General features: G+C 43.7%; 1 pseudogene; it reads left to right on the top strand.

Annotated features, from left to right (window-relative positions):
- Positions 1-1574: 1574 nt before the first annotated feature.
- Positions 1575-6194, top strand: LOC149324440 (uncharacterized; annotated as a pseudogene).
- The last annotated feature ends 14076 nt before the right edge of the window (positions 6195-20270 follow it).

The following is a 20270-nucleotide window of genomic DNA, read 5'->3' as shown; positions in this document are numbered from 1 at the left end:
TAAGAATTTTTTTCACACACAGAAGTAAAATCGGGGGCAAAAGTAACTGACCCCACCTCCAAGTTCCGAATCGCCCCGCATTCCGTGCCGTCTCCACCTGATGATGCATTCCTGGTGCCAAAACCGGTGCAGAGGACAGGGGTCTGTTACTTTTAACCCCGACAGTGCACTGTGCTGTGAAATCTCCCATGAAGATTTCAGTGTCTTAAATCATAATACCGCAGGGTGCCACGGAGTTTCAAAGTGGTAAGGGAGCAATTACTCATTTGCAATTACAACTGCAATTAAAATTTGCAATTAAGGGAGCAATTACAGCTTTGTAGCCATATGGCTTTACTTTGGTGGATGCAGTTGAGTAATTGCTCCCTCATTACAAATATACCCCACCTTGGGAGATTCCCCTAAAACATCTGACCAGTTTCAAAGTGAGCGTAGAAAACTTTGCCCTCCTTTGCCGGCACAAACAGGATCAGTGCTTTAAAAGAAGTAAATTCAAAATTACTTAATTATTTTGGTGTGAAATTACTGCCTCCAGGCAATGCATCACATTAAATTACTGAATTAAAAAGTGAAATGAAAAGGTGTGTAAAATACTGTAATTTATTGTCCTGCACTAATTTAATTACTGGTATATCTGTGAGTGGGAGTTGGCCTTCTGTTATTGCAGGTGCTTAGGCAGAAAAATAATTTTGAAGTAATAAAATTAAATGGTTATGTTAATATGTACCGCTAGTCCAATATCTTGCAGCAGTGTGAACTGCCACACCAATTTATGAGCCATCTGCTATAGAGATATTAGGCAGTGTTTACCTGTAGCAGTGTAGTTCTGAATTATTTTTTTTGTGTTTCAGCGGTTCAGGTGAACACTGTGCTCAAGGAGACAAGAGAACAGGCAGTTCAAACAGATCAGGCCACTTATCAAAAGTTCACATCAACACCTGTGAAACGTCTCCGTCTGGATGTTCAACAGGAGTCCAGCCCTTTGGTGTCACCTGAAGTGTCACCAGTACATGTCAGAGGTGATGACGATGACATGTATGAGCCAAATGACTCAACATGGACATTAGACGAGACAATGGAAGATGAGTAAGTACAGTAGACTGCCTGAAAAGGAATATACCATTTAGAATCCTCTCTGTGTTCTGCAGTAAATTGACTGAGAAGACAAGAAAAATGGCAGAATGGGCAAGTTGGCGTTCCTTCATAATTTTCCAACAGTGCTTCAGAACCAGGGCAGGGAGCGAGAAGGAACACACACACACAATGCCGTGTGTGTTCCCTCTCATTCTTCATCCAAGTTTCGAAGTGCCCTTGGAAAATTATGAATGAAAAGACAATCTGCTGCCTCACTTTCGAACCACATCTGATAAATTGATATGTGTCACGACCAAGTAGTCGCATTAGGAGAAAAAAATGCTCTCAATAACCTTACAACCAAATAACGTTACATACAGCGCTGTAACTGAGCTCTGCGGGCAAGTTGTCAATGTTGAAAGTACCAATCATTCTATGCCATCTTGCCTAAAGAAATAGTTGAACAAGGCGCATCATTGCGTAACTTCAGACTTGACAAAATGACCTCGTTTTACAGGGACAGCGATGATAATGGAGAAATAGAGGAGAGCAGCTACTACATTGTTGCCCATACCTGCCTCATGGTACTACTGAAAATATGCCTGACCTGCCTTTACCGAGCCTGCAAAGTGAGGCTGCGCTACATTGGGACGTGCATCAGTCCACAAACAAAATGCCCCAATGGGCATATACACACATGGTCAAGCCAGCCACTGGTTGGAAGAAAGCCAAAGGGGAACATTGATCTCGCCACTGCCTTGCTTTTTTCTCGTTCAAGCCCTGCAAAGACTCTAAGACTGATGCGGATAATGAAAATCAAGGCACTCAGCGAACACACGTTCTTTGATTACCAGAAGGCATACCTCTTCCCTGCGGTGAACATGGTGAGTGTGCAAGCTACCATCTTTCACTGCAGACAACCCCTAATTTAAAATATGCAACAGAAAGAAAGGTTAATAAATCATAAATCCCACAGCCAACCTTCCTTCAGGAATTTACAGATGGCAGTACAATGCATGACTGCTTTCGGATATTAGTGTTGTTCCAAGTGATGTCAAAGTTGTATACTGTCTACTACTTAATTTCATCGCATTCACTGGCAGTGCAAATACTGTTTCAATCCATTGCATGTTCAGCAAAGGATAAGGTGCACTGCTCTGGGTTAACCCATCAGAAAAAGTCTACATGAACAAAAGCTCCTGCACTCCTAGCCCTGTGGTGTGACATCTTTATCAAAAGAAATAAGGCTGCCATGAATTACTCATCGATATCCACCCAAGGGCAGCCATGCGGCTGCAAAGAAAAGCCGTATGGCTGTGCTTGGGTGGATACGAATGAGTAATTACTCCCTTCTTACAAATCTACCCCACCTTGGGGGATTCCCCTAAAACATTTGACCAAAAAGTAACCTAGTGTCAAAGCACTGAAGCTGCTGTTACCAGCTCTCACTGGCTGTGAGGATAACCTGTGTGGCGTGCAGCTACGACACCACAATCCTCCTCTAGATGGTAAGACTCCTGATATCATAAAGAGCAGTACACGTAGCGGTGCTACTTTTGGCAAAGATGAGACATTCTTTAAGATTGCTGATAACAGTCCCTGTGCCCAGCTGTGGCAAACTAATTTTTACAAAACAGAAAGGTAGTTGGGTTATGCTGCAGTTGATGTTGGGTAGAATATCAATGAGTGCAACAGTTCATCACCTCACAGCAAACTGCACAGGGTAGGCAAAACTTGAAAAATGTGGAAGAGAATGAACTGACATAGCTTAGCCGTGAGAGACTTTCAACCGAGCTTTAGCGATCCATTAGGCCTCCTGCCCAAGAATGCCACCTCCCAGTCCTATATCCAATTCTCACTGCTCTTCCCACTCTACACTCCTGTCTCTCTAGTTCCCAGGCCCATGCCTTTCATAAAAATCACACTCATTACATCAGCAATGCTTCATTGTTCCTCTTCCGCTCTGGCGCCTCCTGACCTAACTACCCTAAACTCCATGCTGATCTTGCACACTGTCTCTTTACTGTCCTGTCACTCTTTAGTCCCCTTTCTGTGCCCTCCTCTCAGGCCCAGTTCTCTCCTGTCACCTCTGGCTGGCTTCTCATGGAGAGAATCAGCTCAGCCTGGTGCGGCAGGCAGAGCACATTCTGAGCACTTGATCCGTGCTCTGAAATAGTGTCTTACTACCACTGCTATCACATGGAGAACAATAGGACAAAGTTTAAAATGAAGCTGAACATTGCATTTCCCACAGCTCTGGCAAGAGCACCAAGAGAAACTGCTGGCATCCCTAGCTGACAGTGAGGTGGAACTGTGTGGTGACGGACGCTGCGACTCACCTGGCTACAGTGCAAAATTCTTGACCTATTCATTTCTGAACCCCAGCTTGGGAAAAATAGTGCACACTGAAGAAGTGCAAGTGGGAGAGGTAAGTGCCAAAATGCATTGCTCTGAAGAGTAAGTAGAATTTATGATGGTGCTATGGAGCTCAGCATTAAAGCTGAATTGAATTCGAAATAAAATATTTTCAGAGTGCATGCAAATGCAGTAATAAGGGAGTAATTACTCATTGACATCCACCTGAGCGCAGCCATACGGCTACAAAGGAAAGGTATACAGCTTTCTCTGAAACTTCCTAGTTAAAGAGAAATTCGTCCTGGTCCGGGGTTCGAACCCGGGACCACCGCTTCACCGGAGCAGTCGCTCTACCAATTGAGCTAACTGGGACGGCAAGCTTATGGTAGGGCGAGAGCAAATTGATCAATAACTCGAAGTGGGAACTGTGTTGATCAAAAAATATTTAGGCACCAATGCAAATGCAGTGTACGAACATTACATTAACTCTATTATTCCCCCCTTTTTTTTTCGCGGCTTTAGCCCAGTGATGGCAGCTGTTTACAGTCACATCAACTCCTATGCTTTTCAGACAGATGCAGTGAAGGCAAGTGGCCACATGGAGAAGGAAGGCCTAATACGAGGCCTTGCCTTCTTTTCACAAGTAGGAATCCACATCAAGTCGTTGACAACGGACAGGCACCCAGGCATAAAAAAACATATGCAGCAGTGCCAGTCAATAGTGCACTACTTTGACGTTTGGCATGTAGCAAAAGGTATGGAGAGATATTCACCTTCAAGTTAATATGTGATGTAGAGCCATGTAACGTGAAATTTACTAATAACCTACTGTAATTGCTCATACTTTTCTTGTGATACTGAAACTGCTCATTTGTGCCTTGAAATTTTTAGGAGCAACAGCACACAAATTATCCCAACAGAAGCCTTACTGGATACTAGATTTACTTCAGCATTCCTATTGCCTTTTAGGCATGAATTAAGTGAATCTATAATGTGAACGAAACTGAATACGTAGTTTCCAAGCACTAACGTTCATTTACAGCTGGAATCAATACGAAAGTGATTACTCCCAGACGAACCCACTGGGACAAAGTGCTCTACCACAGCTTATATTTAGGAGAAAAGCAAACAAAATAGATGAGAATAGCTGGCTCCTTTGTCCCCACATATTTCACTGCCACTTTTTAAAAAGAAAATTAGTCATTATGCTAGAAAAATGTTTTGTATAGCTGCAATGATAGTTACCTTCATATTGACACTGACTGTCCTATGCACAGCTATCTCCATCAGTGACAGATGCAGAGTGGAGACGAGAAAAGGGAAGATCAGGGGCTCTTAGGACTTATGATAAAAAGCCATCAGTCTCTGAAAGCAAGGAAGGCATAAGGAAATATCACCTTTTTTTCGCTGTTAGAAGAAAGGTAACATTTGCCTAACAATGCATTTCCAACAGCAAACTTCCTTTTCTTGCCCTCACCAAAATAGCTATGAACTACTATTCTACAGCAGCCCTAAACAAACACGCCACGCACCATGCGCATAAAGCCACCTACTCACCACCATTTCGTGACAAAGAGGAGCATTTCCTTCGGCTGGACAGCTCTGAAACGTACAGCAGTGGCAGCAATGTGTGACTGGCTATGGGAAGAATACTGACAAGCTGTACGTGCTCTGTACATTTACTGTCTCGTATACATGATTCACTCAAATTCAGCACGAGCTCCTTTTCATTCTAGCATCTTTTTTTTTTGGCAAGTTTTCAGCATTGTGCTCTTCCTACTGAATGAATCCTGCTGCTAAAAATACAGCTCAAACTCCTAGTAAAGAGAAATTTTTGATGATTTTTCAGGGATCACGAAAAAACTGGTCGCCGCTTCAAAAAAATCTGGCTGCAGTGCTATAGGAAACTGGAAGCAAGCGATTGTAAATCACTTATACTGGTGTGCTTGTGCTTGTGGTGGGGATGGCGAGCTGCTTGCGGCAGCATGGCAGAGTCTTGTGAATCATGTGAGCAACATCCACGAAGGGCACAACCAACTCTACCCAAGGTGTCTGCATGGACCTTTGAGCAGCTCTGCATGGCTCAGTGCAGTTAACACCTCTACTCAGCTTTCTCAGGACTAGTGTTGTTCTAAAAGAACAACACTAGTCCATCAGCAGAGATCTTCTGCGCCTACCGAAAGTTGTCAGAAAATAATACCACTGTTACCCCTTGCCATTCCAACAGAAATTGCACTACAACATGCAGAATGTTTTTGTGCCGTTGCATAAGAGCACAAAATGTTGTGTGTGCTTTTTTTCCAGGTTCCCTTCCACACAAGGAAGTGGAAGCCATTGTGAAAGCTGCACTGCTTCTGAAAGACATTAAGCGGCTCTCACCACACAAGTACAAACATATGGCCTGGAGGCGTTCCACAGTGTTTTGAATGGGTTCGCCCCCAAGTCAACCTCATTTACATATGAAGACATGAGGGCTCGGTGAGTGTGCATAAGGATACATGCAGAATATATCCATCTTGTCATAGCAGTGCAGCACATAAAGCAAAAGGAAAATTTTTTTCAACATGTCTAAAAGTCGGGTCATATTTCTTTACCTTCCTAGCACACTCCTTGCGGCTCTTCATTTTAATGAAAATGGTGACAGGGACCAGGCAGTGAGAAGCGATGGCACACTCATGTGGCACATAAAGACCGCAAAAGCCAGGCACGGTGCCACATTCGTCACGCCACAGAAGACAGCACCAACATTTGGCAAGTCACTGTGATTTTCATATTACATTCTTGTGTAGGTTGTGGTTGTGTGTAAAAGTGCATAGGATGCAACCGCTGCTTGTTCAAAGCCTTTACATGGCAGAACTACTCAGTCTCTAGTTTCCGCACACAGTGAGAAAAAAAAGGCACGTAAAGTCAATCAGACCAATGCCTTTGTTTATTGCAGGGTACGCAGGGGACCTACACACGAAGGTCATCGAGCTCTGTCTTTTGTACCCGAGCTTTAGAGAGGCCATGGAACATACTGAACCAAGTGTTGGCCCAGCTTATGCAAAAAATGTGCCGTCCAGGCCATCCAAGGCAGACCTGGTGGAAGCCCACAAAGCATGCTTTGCAAAGCCGTGAAGTGGCTGCTGCCCTGAAGTAGCTGTGGGAAAAAGGATTGGAAAGCCTTCAACTCATCTCCAGCATCACGTGCCAAGAAACAGTGCAAGGATATACCTATTCAAATAATTTGCGTATTTCACTACCATAAATCATTCAATGATAAATGAAGAATTTTAAATACCACTAATTTACCTTGTAAATTGGCCGTAATTTTTGTTTTCTCCTTCATCTTTTTTGGCTTTTTGTCTGACGTTCTGTGGCAACCTATATTTGTTAGTATTGTAAAGTAATGTGTATTATTTGCAATTCATATTTATTTTCATCTTGTAAGCTTGTCTTGCAATTTTGTTCTTATAGTTATGTTTTTAGACCTGAACACTGAATTCTGTACGAACTGGGTGTGCAGGTGTTATCCTGCGTGTTCAAAGAAAAGGGCATCTGCCATTCGACTCCTCACAATGAAAATGAGTAAAAAACAGGAATTCCTTCACTTTGCCTTGAATCTCCACTTACGAAGCCATGCATTCACAAGATGCAGTTGACCTTTGAAAACCGATTCGACAGGCTCGCTTTAGCTGGGTTCCCTCATTCACTTGTGAAAGAGGTCACCAAAAGCCTCATGTAGAAAATGAAAAGTAGTGAGTTGGGGCAGGTGTCCCCCAAGAAGGAGTTAGACTGGCAGTGGCACTGTATGTGCACAAGTTGGCCCACAATTTGAAGAACTTTGCTAGCAAGCATGGGGTACGCTTGTCTTTTCAGCCTGTAGGGAGCTCAAAGGCCTTTGCTCTTGGTTTGAAAAAGAAGGAAAAAAGAAAAAGGGGCTGCGGAACCAAGCGCGGGTGACTTTTTATAAGGTGCACCATAGCGGTACCATATGAAATCGCCCGCACGAACGGTTTTTGCTATATAGGGTAAACCGAGCACTGTGTGAATGAGCAAACCTCAGGGAGCATGAATAAAATAAAGAGGGCCGAAATTTTACAAAGCACACCAGAGCTTTCCCTTCATGCTGTTCTGAGCCATGCTTTGCTGTCATGCGATTTCTTGCCAGATGTAAGAATACAATAGCACCATAGTCATACATAAAATCAGCAATAAAATTCCATTAAGGAAGAGTGTCAGGCAGGAAGACACGATCTCGCCAATGCTATTCACCACCTCTTTACAGGAGCCATTCAGAGGCCTGGATTGGAAACAGTTGGCAATAAGAGTTACTGAAAAATACGTTAGTAATCTCAGTAGGGTAAGGGTGCGGGCTAGTTGGTGATGCATAACATATAGATACCAGCACAAACCAGCAGGACACACGACGAAAAACGAGGACACACAAGCACTGACTTCCAACTGACGTTTAATGGTTGAAAAATGGGCTTAAATACTGATTACAAACAACAAAAAGAAAGAGAATATCTTTGCTTGTCACTTCTTCAAGAAGAGCAACTCCGCATCTGACAAGGCGATTGAAGGCGCATTGAACGGATTCGGGAACGGATTCGAAAGCTTGTGTATGTGCAGTCGAACGTAGCTGTGGACACAGCTTCAATTCATGCTCCTGCGCGTAGTGCCGCATCCAGTGACACTGACTCTGAGTCCGATATGGAGTGACTTGTAGATCAGTTTTCATGTTCCCTTTCTCGCTGCAATAGAACAAGAAGTTCGTTCCACAAATATGATATATCTCCAATTCGCCTGAAGTGGAAATCATTATCTTCTCGGTGCAATAGAGCAAGTTTGTTTCACAACATGTCATCTATAACTGCATATTCGACTGAATTTCGGAGCATTATTATTGATCGTTGTGCTGTTGCAAATAAATCTGTTTTTGTCACGCTTTGCAAAATTTCCAATTTTTCATGAAAAAAACCCTGAATAAAATGGTTTTTTTCATGCCGTTCAAAATTTCTTGAAACTTTACATCTCTAGCAGGCATGATCCATACAGCAGTACAAAACAACAGGTCTTGTCAAAGCAAACCAAGTGTGGCATGCTGGCTAAAGGCTGAGAACTGCATCCACACTACAGTTATACAATGTTGATTCAGACAAGACCACATTTTGGACAGTTTAAGTAGGATATATCTGAAGGAAATAGGTATACTTCACTGGTACTTGGAAGTAATACTGCATTTGTCAAGCTGTTCAGGAAATTTCAAACGTTCACAGAATATTGTAAATATTGTTACGGGGATGTTATGGTATTACCGTTACGGTAAGTCTATATTGGCGGCCCGCCAATATAGACTTACCGCCAATATAGACAGGAACTCGCAAGCAAGCCCTGCCCATGCCAGCTGTACACCCCAACTATAACCAAATATGACGCAACTCAGGTTAGTTGGCCACACAAGGTTAACCCTAGCCGCCAGGAAAAAAGGAATATCTAAGAAGTAAAGAGGAGACAGGAGAGTAGCAAGAAAGAGATAGGAAAGTGAAAGATGGAGGGGAGGAAAGGAAAAGGCAACTGCCGATTTCCCCCGGTCGGGTCAGGCCGGAGGTGCCGTCTACAGGAAGCTGGGGCCAAAGTGGTGTGTTGCCTCCGCCGAGGGGCCTTAAGGGTCCAAACGCTCGGCATCGGCTCAACCACCAGGATCCCCTTTTCCCCGGACACGGCGATGCCACGCACGGCTAAGCGCGGATGCTCGGGTCCGTGGTGACGCATTGTTCACCATCATCCCCCTGCGGGGATGTCCCTGCGGATGCTCGGTTAACCCCGTGGTGTCGCCACTCACCGTCTGCATGCTGCAGACACCTCCCTGCGGGGACATTAGGATATGCATAAAACAGACAAATGGTCTTTGAAACCATGGAAGCATTGAAAACAACTGCCCTCTTTAGACTAGGCAGTTCAGCAACCATTTTGACAGCAGACAATTCAACTAGGGAAAAGAATTATAGACCAGAATACTAGGGAAAAGAATTATAGACCAGACGAGCCATGCGCATACTCCGGAACCCAGCGACTGGCCGCCATCTTTGCTGGACTGCCAAAACGCGTTCGCATGTACGTGGGTGTGTGTGTCTGCGGTGCTTTTCGATGAGCCAATATGTCTATTCCTGCCGCAACGAAGTACAAAATTCATCAGGGCTTCACTGCACCATTTATGGATGTTTTCTTCAGAGGAAGACTGGTCCCCATTCCGAATGTCAGTAAACCATTGTTATGTTTTTAAGCGTGTGTCAGACTACTTTATAAGTACGTATATCTTTACACTATTCTGATGATTCTTGTTCTTCTGTTTATAACATCATATGAGAACGCAAGGAAGAGGTTGGGAAAAGCCGAGTTCACTTCTGACTTGCCATCAACAGATGATGAACAGAGGCGGGTGGTCTTGAGACCGAAACGTTCATATCAGATTCAAATTCTGATACGAACAGCCCTCCAAAAAGAAGGAAGGCAGCCAAGAAGATGCCTAGAATGGCATTTCCAGCAGTGCCACATGCAATTGCGGCACCGTCCACGTAAAGTGCGTATGGCCTGTTAAAATGATGCTTGGGCATGCCATGGTCCCAAAATAGGCCCGACTTCTTATCAATGATGATTACCCTTAATTTTTTTCAGATGAAGCACTGCATAATAGTGCACATGCCACAGGATCCATTGGATCAGGTATTTATTGTGGTATTTGCAAATATGAACAAATTTTGAAAACTCATGCTTGTTTGCATTTTCAGATGCTGGTATGCCAGTTCGATTCGGCATGCACACCTCAGGTGGGTCAAGTTAGTTTAGTGTTCTCAGGAAAAAGATCAGTTTTCTAATCTGTTCTTTGAAGCTTGCAGCATGCCCACTTACGGCCACTGTGGCCGCTACAGACACCATACCTGAAGCCGGTGAGCTTTTTTCCATGTCTCTGTGATTGTTGTGAAGCTTTTACATACTGTTAATTTGGAGCTCACTTGTATTTATATGTTATTGTTTCCATGAAAGTGCTACAGCCTGTGTTCTCTTGTATCCAGTCTAGAGTTCCAAAGGCAGGTGATCAGAGAAATGAGGCTGACAAGACTGATGGTCGAACAAGTTTTCGACCTCCTGCAGAATTTGCCAGGAATGAGGGACCCTGTGGCAAGTGGTACTCGGGGATCGATATTTATCTCCAGACCGTTTGTGGAGATACAAAGTTTCCTGGAATTTGACAGAAACGGCAGTGAAGTTAAGGAACTGGTAAGAATTCATGATGTGTGCCATGAAAATTTTGCTTTGTCTGTTAGAAACTCTGAATAGCTAATACATTATTCTATAAATTGCCTGTGGCTTCTCCTTCAGTGTATCCTGAAAAATGGGCGGAGCATTTCAGTGTACAAGAATAGGTACGCAGGGCCACAGCTTGTCAATACACAGGTCATGTGACTTGTCTGAATGGAACAGGAATTTGCATAAGCAGCTTTATGGTTACAAATGCTATGCCCCTTCTGCAGTCAAATTAAGCATAATTCTCACTGGAAATGAAAAGTGGTCATAGGCAGTCAGTGTGCTAACTTTTAGCAGTAACTCAATTTATGTGAGTGTCTGCATGCATGCAGTAGAAAGGTGTCATAAACAGCTTCCAAGTTATTTCCTTATAATTATGAGCTACCAAATATGTACTGTTGATACCTGCGTGCCATTATTGTACAGGGTGGAATGCTATTTGGACTGTTTCTAGCACGTATGCATGTGCATTTAACACTGGGTCTGGGCACTCACAAGGAATAGAAGCACACTGTAACATCAAGATGGTTCCAATGTTTAGGGTAATCCCCAAGGTGGAGTAGATTTGTATAAAGGAATAATTGCTTGTTATCACCCATCCAAGTGCAGCCATATGCCTACAACGGAAAGCTGTACAGCTTTCAGAGAAACTTTATAGTAGAGGGAAAATTCGCCCTGGTCTGGGGTTGGAACCTGGGACCACTGCATTATGAAGTTTCTGTGGAAGCTGTATAGCTTTCCGTTGTGGCTGCGCTTGCGTAAATGCTAACGAGTAATTGCTTGTTTATTAATGAAAAAATTCTCTGCATGTTCCCCAATATGCATGTAATTGTTCTTTGTGCATTAAGTGTCTAGTGTCTGTAGTGCTAATATGCTTGTGGTTAAATAGTTTATCCCAGCCAAATTCGCAGCTGTAGTTCAGACGATCTGTCTAGTTTTTGAAGTCAAATATTCTTATTACAAGCATTTTTTTTACAGCTTCAAGAACTAAAGGGCCTCGGGGGAAACAATGTGGCGGCAACCATGAAACGAATTTTGACTTATATAATGGAGGACACAGTTGCTCAAAATTACAGCTAGGTTGGCAACAAAGGAAAAAAATTCCGAGACTCAAATGTGACAGCCATCATAAAAGGTATGTTGTTCACAATTCTGACAGCGGTGCCCAAAATTAGCAAACTTTGATAAGCAAAGTGATTATATTCTACAGTTGATAACTTATTGTCATTTTGGACATGATTTTGAAATGAAACAAATGAATTGAATTGTGCACAAGCCATATGCAAACTCACTCTATGTACAAGTTTTCATTAACAATTCTTTAATGTAGGCAAAAAATTTTGTTTTACCTGAATTGACAATTTTGGATATAACCAGTAATATGCTATCAGCCAGTTTAAATGGGGAGTACAGCCTAGAGACATTGATGAGAAAGGATTGACATGGACTGGCACTGCTTTATTCATAGTATTTAGCTGGATGGTGGGCTTTAAAAATAGAGGATAAAAAAGCTCTTCCCTTCTCGTCTTGTTTTTCCTCACATTATGCTCCACCTGTTTAACTCTTTCGCTACCGCAGAAAAATGGACGATTTGGAGTGTACGGAAAGAAAATTTTTTTTCACAAGAACTAATACACCCAGCACATATTGCAATGCATGAAATTGTAGCTTATTAGTTACACTTCTGAATGAAACAAACAGAAGAGTTGTGTGTGCAAAAGTAAATGAACACTTATTTGTGAAATTTGCTAAAACACAAAAAAAAGTATATAGCAAAAACAAAAATTACCGGCTGCACTAAGCCAGAACTTGATTAGAGGAAAACTGGAATATACAAACTGTTGCACATGTTTATAGCTGTCATTATTCACAGTTTCAGCTATGAGAAAAATTTACTGCACTTTCCATGGCCTGTCAAGTCAGGGGTAATGACTGTGGTGCCACTGTGAGGAGCAATCAGGGGTGAAGATGTGAAGCAGAGGTAGACTGACAGGTGCTTCACATAAGGTTATATCTTTGTTCCTCCCTTGTTCTCTGATAGCCGAGCTTGCAGTTTCTTCTTTTTTTAATTTTTTTCGGTTGGTGTTGAATGGATTCTATGGGAGGATTGAGGGCGTGGACTTCATTTCCCTCATCATACCCGAAGATTTCTTGAATGAGCTGCTCCCTGAAAGCCAGCTGATAAAATTTGGCATTTTAGGCGAGCTCTAAAACATCAGAATCAATGAAATAAGTTTTAGCGATGTGGTTCGAAAGCCAGGACACTTTCCAAGTCTTGCCAATAGATGCTGCCGCCACTGAATCATCCGGGTCCGTTAGGTGCAAAAACAAACAAACAAAAAAAGCGAAAAACCAATTTTGAGAAATGATTTTTGATGGCAGAGGGCCAGAATAGATTATTCTGGTATTTCAGTAGAAATAAAATCGCGGCAGGTCAACAATTCCAATGTATATGATGATTCCAATGAACATCAGCATCTCCAACAGATTCACGTCTTCCCATGAGCCGTCACGCCGAACTTGCTGAAAATCTTCATCCATGCATATTTATTAGTGTTTCCGCACACGGTCTTCATCATTTCCGCCGTGAAGAGCATAAAAAAAAAGTCGAGAAGTCGAGCTAATCTCCGAGCGCCACTCCGCAGCGATGTACCGATATGGACACCTAGCTGTCATGGTTGAAAAACGCGGCGCGACCTTGAGCATTTGGCAAACTGCCTTCGTCATACATTGTCAAGACCCTGAAGCACAAAAATAAACCACTCTCATCAATTACAAGCCGTATGAACCGCAGAAAACTCGCAGCGAACGAAAACAGAACTTACATACAAGTACGCGCTGACGTTCCAGGCTCCCGAGGCGAAGTCTCGCTGTCGAAACCGAAATCCAACGTTTTTACATTGTTGCCCGACTAATAACCGCTGCTGTCGTCGCAAGAAACAAAACCGAAACCAGCCGACGTACTCGGAGTCAGCTTTCGTTTTCGAGGAGCGCGCGGCGACGCGGACGCCATTTTCTCCGGCTGACGCCGCTGCGGCCGTTCAAAGTTTTATTTTTCACGGCGCCCCCTCATGTCAAAACACTAAAACCAAGGCTGCAATCGAAAGAGCAGTTGTTTAGCTCGCTAGCTAGATTGTGGAGCACGCACACGACTCTCCAAAATGAGCTTTTTTGCGCGGGCGATTTGAATCGATCATATGCGATCGATGGCCTATGGCGCGGTAGCGAAAGAGTTAAATGCACCACCTAGCCCAACAGCAAGGCTTAATACAGTATCAACCATTCTCTGCTTTGTTAGAAGCGTTCTATCATGCTGAATATGTCCTTTCATTCTGCATAGATGCCATTCGCAGAAACAAGCTACTTTCGGCAACACAAGACGAGATTGAGAGTGTCATCAAAAAATAAAAATGGCTGCAGCATGCGCCTTGCAGGCTGAAGCAGCTGCAGGAAAGGACTGCCAAGAAAGCCGAGGCAAGCTAATTCCTTTTTTTTTTGTCAGCGTGGGAATGTTTTTCATATATGGTAATGGCCAAAAGGGTGCATGTCTACATACAGGGTCTGTTCTGAAAGTAGTAGGACTGGTTTCTTCCTGGGCAAACGGGCGCACGAGAGGCGATCTGCGCATGCAGGATCGTTGAAGGGGGATATTGGGAATGCTGGGGAAAATCGGCAGTCGGCTCTTGGCCGTTAAAGAGAGGAGGTCGCTTATACTGTGAACCCCTGTCGAAACGTCTCGTCACGCAGAATCATGGAGCTTTTACTGGATCAGCGATACGCGATCAAATTTTGTGTAAATCTTGGTAAAATGGGCAAAGAGACTCGCGACATGATTAAAGAGGCCTACGGTGACACTGCCATGGGTAGATAAGGTGTTTTTTTGAGTGGCACAAGCTGTTCCGAGAAGGTAAGGAAAGACTGGAAGACGACGACCGCTCCAGACGCCCTTCGACCAGCAAGGCCAACGAAAATGTGTAGCGAGTGAAACATTTACTGAACAGTGATTGTAGGATGAGTATCAGAATGATTTCTGGTGATTTGAGCATTCCTCAAACCCAAGTTTTCGAGATCGTGACAGAAAACTTAGCCATGAGATAAGTGTGCGCGAAGTTGGCGCCGGGAGTGTTGTCGGAGCAAAAGGCCAACCGGAAAGCGGTCTGCCAGGATCTTCTTCATCATGTGAATGAGGACCCTGATTTTTTGCCCAGCAGAAGCGGCAACGCTGCCTCAGCCCCCCTACAGCCTCGACTTGGCCCCGCCAGACTTTTTTCTATTCCCGAGAATAAAATCAACGCTCAAGGGGAAACATCACGGATCGGTAGAGGCGGTTCAACAGGCCGTGACGAGGGAGCTAAACAGCATTCAGGTCCAGGCATTCCTGGAGGCGTACAAAAACTGAAAATCTCATTGGCAGCAGCGTGTAGGTGCGGAAGGGTGCTACTTTGAAAAATTCTAATCGTTTGTACTATTCTCATGAATAAATTTTATTAAAAAAAATGAGTCCTACTACTTTCAGAACAGACCCTGTATAACATCGCATACACAAAAGTTACATTGCATGCATTGTGCTATCCACTTTATAATAGGGTGCAAGACACTTTTCGATTTTTTTAACCAAGTGTGTTCACACTATTACTGTTTGTGATTTGCTACCTGTAGTTTTTTACTTGTCTTGGTTTGTATTTGTAATTTTTTCAACTGTAGCATCCTTCTTGAGTTAATTTCTTCGAGCACAAACTACAGACACATTTTATTTAGTTGCTGCTGTTTCACATTGTACCCCGTTATATTCACAGGTTGCTCGAAACGAAGTCCAGTTGCTGTCGGATTAGTGTGGGACTGACTAAGCAATAAAAGGTGTCACTGTAGCTCTCCGTGTTGTTATAGTTGCCATTATATGGCAAAACATCCAGCACAGAACCCGCGGCATGCGCCCCGCCCACCTCAAAAAAAAAAGTTAGATGAACATCTAATAAACATCCACTGAATGTCTCAGAATTGTCACGTGTGGTCATAATGTGGGTGTTATATGATCAAAATGAAGATAATATGGACATTCAGTGGACATAATGTGAACTTGTAGGAACATCATACGGACATCTGATATCTTAAAAAAAATATTATATGGACATCCTCTGAACATGACTTGGTTGGCTGGGACGCGGCGCTCTTACCGTGGCGGCGCATGCAGCTGCACTCGCTTGTCAAGGTGATCGTAAGTTTTTGCTCGCTTGTCAGATGCTTAATAGATCAAGAGGTGGATTGCAAGCGTACGCACTCAGTACGGCAGCAGCAAAGGTTATGAGTAGCAACGTCGACGGATCCCGAAGTCGTAGCATGGTGCAAGGCCAGCCGACAATGCGAGCAGGAAGCGAGGAGGGCTTAGCGTGCGGCTGAGACACCCGAAGAATGGCTCGCTAAAAGACGACATGAAGCGGAGAAGTGACGACAATGAGCCGCGAACAAAGCCGCCACCTCGACGTCTGCTCAACAACAGTCGATAGAAACCAAGTCAGAGAGATGGACTAACCACGTGATTCGTCTCAGTGAATTGAGGACTGCAACAAGGCAGTTTCACCAGAAATTCAAGGACAACTGGTTCGGCAGCGAGTGAGAAGGTTTTGTGTACACACTCAGTTTAACCAAGCTAAACCATCAGCAATTTTTTTCAACGTGTGACAGCACACGTGCGTTTTTGCATTTCGCCTCCATCCAAATGCGGCCTTCAAGGCTAGGATCAAATCCGCAACCTGGGGTCAGCAGCCGAGCTCCACAGCCACTCAGGCAATTTTTTCTTTACTGCGCCACTGACCCATCGTGAGGGGTTTTATTTAGTACCTGCTGTCGGAGACAACGAATGCTTAAAAAGTGAATGTTGCACTACCCACTGTGGTGGCTGAGTGTTTAGGGCGCTCTGCTACTTATTTGGTGCACCCGGGTTCGAACCCGGCGGCATTTCGAAGAGATGAAACGCAAAAGGCACCAGTGTGTTGTGCGGTGTCAGTACACGTTAAAGATCTCTAGTAGGTCATTATTCCCGAGTCTCCCCTACGGCAACCCATTCTCTCTTAGACTCCCACCTTCCTCCCTTCCCTTACAGCGCAGTTGAGGAGTCCATCGAGAACTGTGACTGTTACTGCGCTATTTCCTTTCCTCAAAAACATTGTTGGGTAGTTGCGCTAAGGTTTCATATATTTGTGGTAAATGACTTAAAGAAAGGGAAGGTATTCTCAATCGGTGTTTAAAGTATTATGCACAACTAATTTCACTGCGCGTTTTCTTCTTTCAAATGATGCCCTAGGTACCGTATTTTCCGGTGTATAAGACGCACTCTTGTATAAGACACACCTGCCATATATGCAAGCTGTCACTGAAAAAGTTTGTATATAAGACGCACCCGTGTATATGACGCACCCCAGTTTACCCAGTTAGGATAGTGAGGCTTAATTGAACACGCTTGCGCGACTATCGCGAAATGCACCGTACCTGTGAGCAATTGTTAAGCAACGCTAAGTGATCGAAAAAGGCAACACTCACGCCATACCCGTCCACGTTATAGCAAAAAAGAAAGAAAAAACGATACAGCTCCCCATATGTCCATAACAACATTTTATTTCTACTTGAAACCTTCGAAGTTTTCATCTTCAGATGCGCTATCAAAAGGTTCACCCATTTCTGGAAGCAACTCGGCTGAAACATGCACTACGTACACACAGCAAAATAAGTTGCAAAGGGTGACTAAAAAAGAACGCCGGCTTGTCTTGACAATGGCGAGAAGCGCGATTATCACCATCTTTTGGCGCTTCTCATTACTTTTGCTTGGGGCCTCCGAAACAGCCGCGCGTTTGTGATCCCGGAAGGCGTGATCCCCGCCGTTTCATGATAAAGATCACCTAGAATATGTCGCGCACGGCGGTCCCGGTATTGAAGTATTAACCGTGTTACAACCGCGTTATTGGTAGTGATATTTTTTAGGTGAAAAAAGCTTGAGCATGAACTGGAGTAATCGATGAACTCGCAAAAAAAAGATGAAAAATTCGCATATAAGACGCACCCTTGTATAGGACGCACCAGCAAGATTTTTGAAAAAAAGCCACGTCTTATACACCGGAAAATACGGTAATAGAATACCTGGATCACCGTGTGGTATTCGCCTACGGCCGCTTAATAATTTAGAAAGAATTTATTCTCTCATGCTGTTTCAGTTTCATCAACCGAACGATGCTGTAACGTGCAGTTGAACTTTAGATCCCATAAAAAGTGGAAAAACTGTGATATAAATGCGGATAAGTTGTTTTCACTCACTACTGCACATAAAAACCAGCCTGCTTCATAGGCTAGAATTACAACTAATTATATGTTAGAAGTCATATTGCTGTTTTTTTTCGTGCATCATGTAACTTAATTTCAACTACACGTCACAGCCATCGCTCTGTTGATGAAACCAAAAGAGCGTCAAGAAGAAATTCAAATATAATTTATTTCTTGGTTGTAGGGGAATACCACGGGGTGCTCTATATACACCATTGTCGATAAAATAAAACACGCAAGCAAAAATTTGGTGTCTATATAGTCCTTTATTGCGTTAGATCAGTGCTAACAGTTTGATTAAAACTATACGCAAACATGAAAAGGGGCAAGAGTATTACTCAAGATTTCACATAAACCTGAGGTACAATGCTTTAGAATTGGTACTAGTAAATTACAGAAGCATCAATTAGGTTTCTTCCCAGACACCAGACTTCATTCAATTTTGTTGTCGGATATACTGGGTGCCATTTTCGCACTTTCTAGCGCAGACAACTTCGGATGGGTAAACCTACGCACTGGACTATCTCATTTTGTCTGAAAAAAAAATGTGTGCCATGCGTGCAAAAAAGGGGGGCTGAACAGAGACCCGAACCGGTTCGGAACGGTTCCCTTGAATCGTTCCGTTTCGGGTTCAGCTCCAAGATGGCGAAAAAATTATGAGTTCGGTTCCGGTTCGACACCCTGCCACTTGACGCTTCAAATTCCACTGCATTATTTAAAGATAATGGCAAGCAGAATAATGTACTTGGAGCTCACAAGATTTCATCTCATTTCCACTTCACTGGCCACCACTAAACACAGAAGCAGAGATTAATTAAAATGTGGTTGTGAAATTTTTTCACAATTTCTTATTACAGATGACTCACCTTACGGACAATTTCACCCCGGAGAACCAATGTGTCCGCATCAACGAGGCACGACTGTACATCATTTGTACACTTGCTTGTGCCTTAGCTCACACAACCGGAATGAACACAGTCATCAACAGTAAAGAAAAACCAACATTTTTCTGAAATTGAACACACTTAATTACTTTACTGGCCAACTGTTGCCACTTCAAACTAGATATGTGCATCGCTGCCATTGAGAGAGAAGATATTGTCCTGTACCCACATAGCTAAAAAAGTAACTACACTCAAATCTCGTTTTAGCGAAACAGTTTATAACAAAGAAATGTTGCCTATTGATATACCCACAATTTGTATATTTTGGAATTTCGGTGAAAAATTTTTTGCCAGAGATATTACTCCTTACTCAGAAACTTTTTGCATGTTCTTGTTTTTTTTTTGTTCATGAATATTTCTTTATGTAAATCAATTTTTTTGTATTTCTTAAAAATAAATACTGCTTGAAAGCACGTTCATTTACCTTCACTTTTATGTACCGCATGGCACTGTACATTTAGTAGCTGTTGCACAAAGAATTCGTAACTAAACCATACAAAAAACAGCCAATTTCCCCGTGGTAAGGAAAGAGTTAAGGAGTGCCGTCTCTTCGAGCAAGTAAAGAGCCGGCGCATATTTCCACAGTTTTAACGACTTCCCCATATGGCCGCCACAACTTCCTGTGTTATGCAGCAGCCACCAACTAGCACACCTCCCACTTCGCCTCTCAACATCACCGACACATTTACCCGGATCGTTCGCCGCGAAATGGAGGCCTGTGCACCTGTGGCCCCCCAGCCTACCATCCCCAGTCACCCCTTGCCCGATGTGTCCCTTATTCAAGCCGTCGTGCGAGAGGAACTTGCAAATTTGGATCTCGCACCTATCTGTTCCATCGGAAACTCCAGCGTCCAGCCACCAAGCAGGAATGTTTTCCGTCCCAGGGCTCCATACTTTCGTCGCTACCGAAATCGAGATGAGTGACGGATGCCTGATGATCGCCCAGTACATTTCAACTGTTCCTGTGTCAGCCAACTTTCCCGGCAATGCCGCAATAGATGGTTTCCGACTCCTCGCACCGAGCTTTCCTATGACAACCGCTCAGATATGCCCCGCCATTTTCCGTCCCTACCACCTCGTGACCAATCAGATTCGGCCAACGATCTCGCCAGCTCCCGACCACGTTGTTCTTCCCGCTCTCCATCTACACGAGCCCGTCATTTCCGATCCCCGCAGCTCCCTTGATCCTGCAGCCTCATACGACTGCTCTGACTTCGAAAACTAGCTGATTCAGCTCTCGGAGGTGACGTGCCGTATGTTCTCCGGCGAGTGCTTGCCGAACTCTGATTTGAGTGT

This window comes from Amblyomma mixtum, unplaced genomic scaffold, assembly GCF_055824585.1.
Source record: "Amblyomma mixtum isolate Tamu unplaced genomic scaffold, ASM5582458v1 scaffold_33, whole genome shotgun sequence".
NCBI lineage: Eukaryota > Metazoa > Arthropoda > Arachnida > Ixodida > Ixodidae > Amblyomma > Amblyomma mixtum.
This window is presented reverse-complemented; position numbering and strand designations above follow the sequence as displayed.